The sequence below is a fragment of the Mesoplodon mirus genome (assembly GCF_964341445.2).
Source record: "Mesoplodon mirus genome assembly, chromosome: 12".
Lineage (NCBI taxonomy): Eukaryota > Metazoa > Chordata > Mammalia > Artiodactyla > Ziphiidae > Mesoplodon > Mesoplodon mirus.
The window spans coordinates 8,386,113-8,394,813 of record NC_138988.1 but is presented as its reverse complement, the minus strand read 5'-3'; positions in this window follow the sequence as shown (position 1 = coordinate 8,394,813).

Below are 8,701 nucleotides of genomic sequence, written 5' to 3'. Positions count from 1 at the left end.
GCCCACCAAGCATTAGGAGATTTCTTAATAATTTCTAACGGCAGCGTGTGTGTTCACAGGGAAGGCCCACGTCAGCCAGCACCCTGAACTTCCCTTGGAAAGTTCCCCACCTGGCAGTCTACGTTCCTTAGGCCCCTCTCACCTCAGCAACGCTATTTCTCTCCCTCTCTCCTGACCTGGTGGTCAGCTTTTTTAAACCAGTCACTCCCTCCCCAGCTGCAAACCTCTCCCTCCTTCATCATGCAGAGCAGTTTAGAGAGCATCCTGCCCTCTGGTCCAAGAGGTCACCACGCCTGTCTTCCCCACCATACAGCGCTCTCCCCAGGAGGCAACCTGGCAAATTGTCTTCTCGTCTCATTTCACGTTTCTGTCATTCGCACTGCACAGCTCAAACCCCTTATTCGCTGCAAAGCCTTATCTGGGGAGTGTTGCAAAACATAATTTTCCCTAATTGATCTGGATAAACATATGTCTGTCGATACAGATCCCATCCCTTCACGGATCATTTGCTGCGTCTCCAGCTATACACCCCAGGGCAACGCCAAGCAGGCTCAGTGGATCTGTCTTTGAGAAAGTCCTTTCTGAGACAAGCTGGAGGAACGAGAAAAATAAGCAGGTGCTTGGAGCTGGAAGGAGTTTCACGTTGGTATCATCAGATCTGGTCTGTCCCCTGCAAGAATCTAGATTCCCTGGCACCCACCAAGAGACACAGCCCCGGAGCCACCTGCCCAGCGCCACGCCACACTGGCTCTGCAGCCCAGCTTGACGTCATTCTGTCTCTAAGTGACATCTGTCCTCTGCGCACCGTCCTCTTTCATCTCTGGGTATCCTGCCTTGATCTACAGGCAGTAGTGGGACGTGATGGGCACGAGTCCGAGCTCAGCCACACGGTGGACAGGTGACAGCAAGCTGGGGGCTCTGGGACGAGAGCGTGGAAGCTGGACCCAGGGATGCTCGGGAGTCAGACACCAGGAAACGAGGCTGGGGATGTCCAAAGGGGTCTGTGCCCTGAGAAGTGAGGCGGGTCTGGGCTCTAGGTCATGGCTGGCTCACCAGGAGTCGTCAGTTACAAGGGGGGACCGAGCCAGAATCAGAGGCAGTGACCTCACGGGCAATCGGAGCGGCCACGGTGGCCAGGGAGGCAAAGACGGGGAAGGAAGCACCGTGCTCCATGGAGGGAGGAGCTTCTTGGAACACGCAAGCCTTTTGTTTTTGTGGCCATGCTGCGCGGCATGTGGGATCTTAGTTCCCTGATCAGGGATCGAACCCGCGCCCCCTGCAGTGGAAGCGCAGAGTCTTAACCTCCGGACCACCAAGGAAGTCCCAAGCCTCCTCTGGTCTTAAAGGAGCTCCCTTCAATTCCACACAAGGGAACGAGAAACCAGAAGACCTGGCCCCAGTCCGACCTGCCACATGACTGCAGGCAGGAAGCTCAACCTCTGTGAACCTGTTCTCTCATCTTTGAAATGGGTCTTAAAGTAAACGGGCTTCAGAGGACTAAAAAGTGAATTAGACTGAGACGGCAGACAGAAAAACGTGCTGTAAATAGGCAATTGGTAGCTGATAGGGTTTAAAGCGTTCTTTCTGGCCTAACAGGAGGGCCCCTTGAAGGAGCCTTCAATGCTTTGTCCCAGAGTAGGAATGCATGGCGGCTGGGAAGAGGGATGAAGGATTCTGAGCCTGAGTATTGTGAATTTTGGACGCGACTGTGACCCTTACTCTTTAGGAAACCTGGAACAAGACATTTTGGGTTTCTCTGCATCTGTTTCAACATGTTTCAAGTGAGAAAAAGAATTCCAGCTTTCCCTCAGATCTAGAGTGAGGACCAAATGAGGACAAAAGAATTCAGTAAAATACAGCAACAGAAAAATAATAGTACCTACCCTTTACTAAGCACTTGCTCTGGGCCAAGCACTGTCTCACCTGCGGCCCACAGCAATGCTCCTAGATGTAACAGCAGTAATAACCATCGCTGACACTGGATTGATGACAAAACTCCTTACTGAGCACTCACCACGCACTAGGCCCTGTTCTAGGGCTTTCCAGGTAATTCCTACCTCTAGTTCCCCCGGTGGCTCTAGGAGGAGTAGGTACTAATTAACACCCCATCCTGTAGCTGGACAGGCTGAGTTCACAGGGATTGATAAGCCAAGGTCACAGGGCCCAGAACGGCACAGCTGGGATTCACTCAAATGCAGGGCTGGTTCTCCAATGTATCATATGTACATTGTGAGCGTGTGTGCTACAGCTATCATATACCGTCTGACACCTAAGTAATTCTAGTCCGGAGAATGACGGGCAAGAGAAGGATCCCACGGGGCTCTGTCAGTCACCTCGCCCAGGACAATGACACCAACAGGAAGCCACAGACAGGACCCTTATGTGTGGTCCAAAATGAAGCTGTTCCTGTGTAGCTGAAGAGGTGCCCTGGAACCAACCCACCTGGAGAAACCTGGGACCCAAACCTCTACCCAAGAAGAACAACTCACTTCCACTCAGCAGCTGCCCCCAGTCGCCCCCGGGCTGCTCGGCCCACCCAGCCCAGGGCGGGCTCTAGACGGGGAGCCTGCTGTTGCACTGGCTGCTTTGCACATTTATCCCCAGGAGTGCCAGGGGCTCGCCCCTTCTCACACCCACACAGAAGCATACCATCTATACCGGCACACTGCATGTGTATCCAGGATCAAAAGATAGCCTGGCTGTACGCTTCCTTGCTCTGTGACTCTGGGAGAGTGATTTAAACTCTCTGTGCCTCAATCTGCTCACCTGTAAGATGGGGATAAAAAAAGTCCCTCCTTGTAGAGAAAAGGGAACCCTCCTACACTGTTGGTAGGAATGTAAATTGGTGCAGCCACTATGGAGAATAGTATGGAAGTTCCTTAAAAAACTAAAAATAGAGCTACCATATGACCCAGCAATCCCACTCCTGGGCATATATCCAGAAAAGACAAAAACTCTAATTCGAAAATATACATGCACCCTAATGTTCACAGCAGCACTGTTTACAATTAAACAACACATGGAAGCAGCCTAAATGTCCATGAATAGATGAATAGATAAAGAAGACATAGTACATATATACAATGGAATATTACTCAGCCATAAAAAAGAATGAAATAATGCCATTTGCAGCAACATACATGGACTTAGAGATGATCATACTAAGTGAAGTAAATTAGACAGAAAAAGACAAATATCATATAATATCACCTATATGTGGAATCTTAAAAAATGATACAAATGAACTTATTTACAAAACAGAAATAGACTCAGACATAGAAAACAAACTTATGGTTACCAAAGGGGAAAGGGGGGGTATGGATAAACTAGGAGTTTGGGGTTAACAGATACACACTACTGTATATAAAATAAACAACAAGGACCTGTTGTATAGCACAGGGAACTCTACTCAACATCTTGTAATATCCTACAATAGAGTAGAATCTGAAACAGAATAGATATATGTATATATGTATAACTGAATCACTTTGCTATACACCTGAAACTAACACAACCATACTTCAACAATAAGTAATCAACTTATTTCTGAAGTAAGTCAACTGTGCTTCAACAATAATAATAATAATAATAAAGTTAGAGTTAAAGCTTTGAACAAGGGGACTGGTTTTGCTAAACAAACAGTACAGTTTAGGAATACCTGAAATAATCAATAGAAAGTGTTGGAGGATTACATTAATAATGATAAAGAAAAAGAAATAGTCCCTCCTTCCTAAAACTGTTGAGAAGATTTAGGGTCTAACACTTATAAAATGGTTACAGCAGCACATGATAAGCTTAGTAAAGTCTTATATTTACCATAATTATTCCCGGTTGCAATCAGTAAAAAAGCAAAACAGGAATTGGGAGGGGTCACAGCACCTCCCAAGGCTAGATTAGACGAATCTCACAGAGCTTTGTGATATGACTGAGGTGGGAAGAGACAACAGGTCTGTCAGTATAACAAGGTCCAGACCCTGGGCTGGGTCTCCTGCATGGAACTGCGATGACTGGCCACAGGCCCCTAAGGTGAGATGCTTGGATTTCTACCAGGTACCTGGGGGCAGCCGAAAAAAAAAAAAAAAAAAACGAGCAAGAAGAATGGGGCTTCCCTGGTGGTCCAGTGGTTAAGACTTCACCTTCCAATGCAGGGGGTGCGGGTTCGATCCCTGATCAGGGAGCTAAGATCCCACATGCCTCGTGGACAAAACACCAAAACATAAAACAGAAGCAATATTGTAACAAATTCCATAAAGACTTTAAAAAATGGTCCACACATCACAAAAAAAAAAAACCAACAAGCAAGAAGTAGCGTCTCTCTCCTTCTGATCTCTTGCAGGAACCCGCAGCGCCACAGGGCAGGCAAGGATCAGACTGAAGGGCTACCCAGCACCCGGGGCGGGGGGGTGAAAGTGGGCAGCTAGTCACCGAGCTACCTTCCTTCGCAAGATGAGAGCCCCACTGTCTAGCTCAGGAAGGCGTCAGCAGCAGGCCTGGGGACAAGGAGTGACAAAGGCATGAGTCTCCCATCATGCTTATTGCTAAGTCATGGTCACGTCTCCCTCCCCCACCAAACCAGACAGAGCATGGGCTCTGGAGCCAGACTGCCCCTGTCCAAATGTCCAGATCCCTGCTTCTCCCCTCGATGGGGGACTTTGATTTAACTCCTCTAGGCCTTAGTCCTTCCTCTCTCAAGTGGAGGTCCGGTTCATACTTCCCTTGCAGTACTGACATCAGACGACACGTCAGGAGCCCAGAACAGCATCTGACACGTGGGCGGTACTCCCGAAACGTTCACCATCATTTTGAACACCGAGGGTCCTCAAGGCAAGATCAGGGCCTGATCCACCTCTGCTCCCCCTGTCCCTTAGATTCAAGAGCTAATGTGTTGACCTAAAGCCCTAACTTCCAGTCTGGCATCTCAAGTCTGCCTTCCTAAATGTCACTAGTGATTTCCATGGTGTCTTTTTGGAAGGATAAAGCAGTTTTAACTGCAACCAATGAATAATGGAAGGTATACTAAATACACCTCTGAAGAAACTTTCTGGAGCCACCCTGAGTTCCCTGAGGACCCAAGGACCTCTGAGAGTGAGAGGCCCTCACAGGGTTCTCATTTTACCGGATAAGGCACTCCTCCCGCGTGCAGGAGAAACGCTCTGAGGTTTTATGCGTGTGCACTTGTGGCACCCTGGTGGAGAAAGTCCAAGGCAGCAGGAAGCCTTGGAAACCGTGGAGGTTGTCTTTCCCACGCCTAACATGAAAAATACGTGTGCAGCGCTGTAGTCTGCAAAGCGCTTTCCCATTCCCTGTCTTATATGAGCCTTCAAACAACCCTGCAAGGGAGGTAGGACAGGGATTCTCCCCACTTCACAGATGAAGAAACAGGTTTAGAGAAGGTCAACCCACGGTGAGCTAAGAACTGAAATTTCAGGCTCAAAGTTCTGATTCCAAAGCTGTTTTTTGACTCCAAATGTCAATTTTCTGTTCTAACCATTTGTAAGAATCATCTTGGGACACTGGGTAAAACTGCAGAATCTCAGCCACTAAAAGCCCAAATATCTAGGGCTGGGACTGGGAATCTGCATTTTCGACAAACTTTCTAGGTGACGCTAAGTGCAGTCAGGTCCAGATACTCGGCCTGGCTTTTGGAAAACACTGCCTGATATCACACAGCCTCAGACTCTGTGCTTAGACACCTTCTAAGTTTGTGTGGGCTGCTAGAATAGAATATCATAGACGGGGTGGCTTAGAAACAAAAGAAATGCATATCTCACAGTTCTAAAGACTGGAAGTCCAAGACCAAAGTGCCAGCAAATCGGTTTGTGCTGAGGGTCTGCTTCTTAGTTCAGAAACAGCCATCTTCTAGCTTTAACCTCACGTGACAAGGGAGCTCCCTGGGGTCTCTTTTATAAGGGCACTGATCCCATAAATGACAGCTCTGCCCTCATGACCTAAGCATCTCCCCAAGGTCCCAACTCCAAATACCATCACATTAGGGGGTTAGGATTTCCACATATGAATTTGGGGGGGACATTCAGTTTACAGCACCCTCCTTCTGCTCTACCCCCAATGCTAAGGGTCTAATCTCTTCCTCCCTGGAGCTTTCTCCTCTCCCTGGATCCCCTCATACTACTAACAGCCCAAATCTCGTGAGAACTCGTGTGCCATGCATACCCTGCACACTATTCATTTAGTCTCCCCACAATCCTAATGGTCAGTACTCCCGTCTTACAGATGGAGGCCTCTGGGCAAGCATGAGTGAGCTGCAAGCTGTGAACCCCAGGCCGTAACCACGGAGACCACACTGTGTGGCTTTGTAACCACACTGTAATGTCCCATCCTGTGTCCCAGCCCCCTTAAAGTTCTGCCAGATTTTCTGATCATGGGACAAAAACAGATTGTCACTAAAAGGACAGTGACTTATTCTGGCCTAAAAGAGGAGCTCTCCATGTCCAGGTCACATCTTTCTTTTAGCAGGAAATCCCAATTCCATCAGCTGATGGGGAAAAAGCAAAGACATGCCCCAGACTTGAAGACATAAAGACAAGTAGAAACACGCTCCTACAGCTTGGGGGACCAGGTTAGAGGGAGGCGACCCCAAATCTGAACGCCCCAGGGCCATTCTGCTCCAAAGTACAGGAAAATTAGCAACTGCTTAGAGTACCGCTAGACAGAACATTCTATGGTGCTTTCCTCTATGCACGTTTCACTCTGAGGAATACACAATCAGAAAATAAGGTCAGGTCAAAGGTTTAATTCTTCGAAGGAAAAAAAAAAAAAGACAGAGAAATTTCTCAGGATTGGCCTGTGGTCTGTTAGAGATGCAGCCCACCTCCCAGAACAGGAGTGAGAGGCTCGCCTGGCCGCGTTGCGTGGGCTCCCAGACGTCAGAGGTTGGGGGCGAGGAGGGGGCAGGTGCCCGGGAGGCCGCTGGGCCCCCCTCACCAACCATAGCAGCCCCACTTGATCTGTGAGCCGGGTTTATTTATCTGGGTCCCACAGATTTGCGGGAGAAAAGGTGAAATTTTAAAAGGAAAACCGGGATCAAATGCAACTCTCCAAAGTACAGGAAGAAAACTGAAGCCCCAGAGGGGCCTGAACGGTCTTGTCCAGGGCCACACAGCTGATAGAAGCCAGACTGGAATTAAAATCCGGTATTTTTGTGTTAAATCAACGTGTGGCACCTCCTCCTAGCCCTTGGGTCATGCTGGGCGGTCATCACTGACACGCACCACTCTCATGTAAGGCAGCGACGAGCAAAAACCCAGCCGCCAGCCAGTGGTCCAGCGGAGGCCGAGACAAGGCAAATCAGGGACCAGCACAGGCGCATGCGCCCCGAGACATGAGCGCAGAGGAGGGGCCGCTGGACGCCGCCCGACCCGAGGGCAAGGTGAAAAGGATGCGGGGAAGTAGTGCGTGTGAGCTGAGCTGAAGGATGAAGGAGGGGAGCCGGCGGAATAGAGGTCACTCGCACTCACTCTGGTGCACGAGGCCCTGCTCACGGGTCACCTGGAGAGGCGCTGTGACAAGCATTCAGGCCCTGCCCATCGCCACAAAGGAGTTTCCTTCTGGGAAGAGATGGCCTTTCCAGGTACTGAGCACCTACTGAGGCTGAGCTCTGGCCACCTGATCTCTTTTCAATCTGCCCTACAAAGCGAGTGGTATCATCCCATCTCACAGATGAGGTAACTGAGGCTCAGCAAGGTTAAAAGAACTGCCCAGTGTCACACAGCTGATTATCGGGCAGGGCCAGAATTTGAACCAGAGTGTATATGCTCTTTCCACAATCCCTGACCGTGAAATGTAAGCAAAAGGAGAATTCAAGCTGAATTCAAGCTGAAGGTCCCAGGCACTGCATCTAGAAGGGTCTTTCCTGCTGAGAAACGTAACGCCACGGTCCTGACTGAGAAAACACAGTTCTCTCACTACGCTCCATATCAAGGGTTGCACGTGAACTAGAAATTGAAGTTGGCTGTAGTACAACAAGCTGATAAGTGTTGGAGGCCAGGGTATAGGGAACCACAGCGAATGACAGGGACCAGGAGAGAAGGGAGGCAAACCAGGTGGGGGAGGAAGTCCCTCCTGCCTTCTAAGCAGGGATCCTCTCTGCCTGGCAAGCAAACACACACACACACACACACACACCATGCACACGCAACATGCAATACACACAAATACACACCATGCATACACACACAACATACACACCATGTGTGCACACATATACACATATGCACATGCTCATGTACAAATACATGCATGCACATCACATGCACACATATATACACACAGGCACATTCATACACATGCTTGTAACCACTACCGCCATCTTGCCTCTTAGCCCTCCTCGTGTTGTAAAGCCACCTGACTCACATGGATTCTTTCCTTATTCTCTGCTTACACACAGACTCTCCTCCCATCCTGTAGTCTCAGGGCAGAGACATCAGATCCGTGGGAAACCCTCACCAAGACCTGAGTGGCTCTGGCCGCCAGGCAGAGGCCCAGCGTCTGTCAGTGACTGGTAAAGAACAGGGCTGGTGTTCTCCTTTGCCAGGGCCATAAAGAAAAGGCCAGCCACTTGAGTCTCATATCCTTCTACAGCAAAACTGAATCGGGACCAGAGCCACCTTGGGCAGTGGCCAGTTGGGGGGTTACAGCTGCCCTTGCATTCTGTTCTCTACCCTCCAGGGACTTCAGCTAGGTC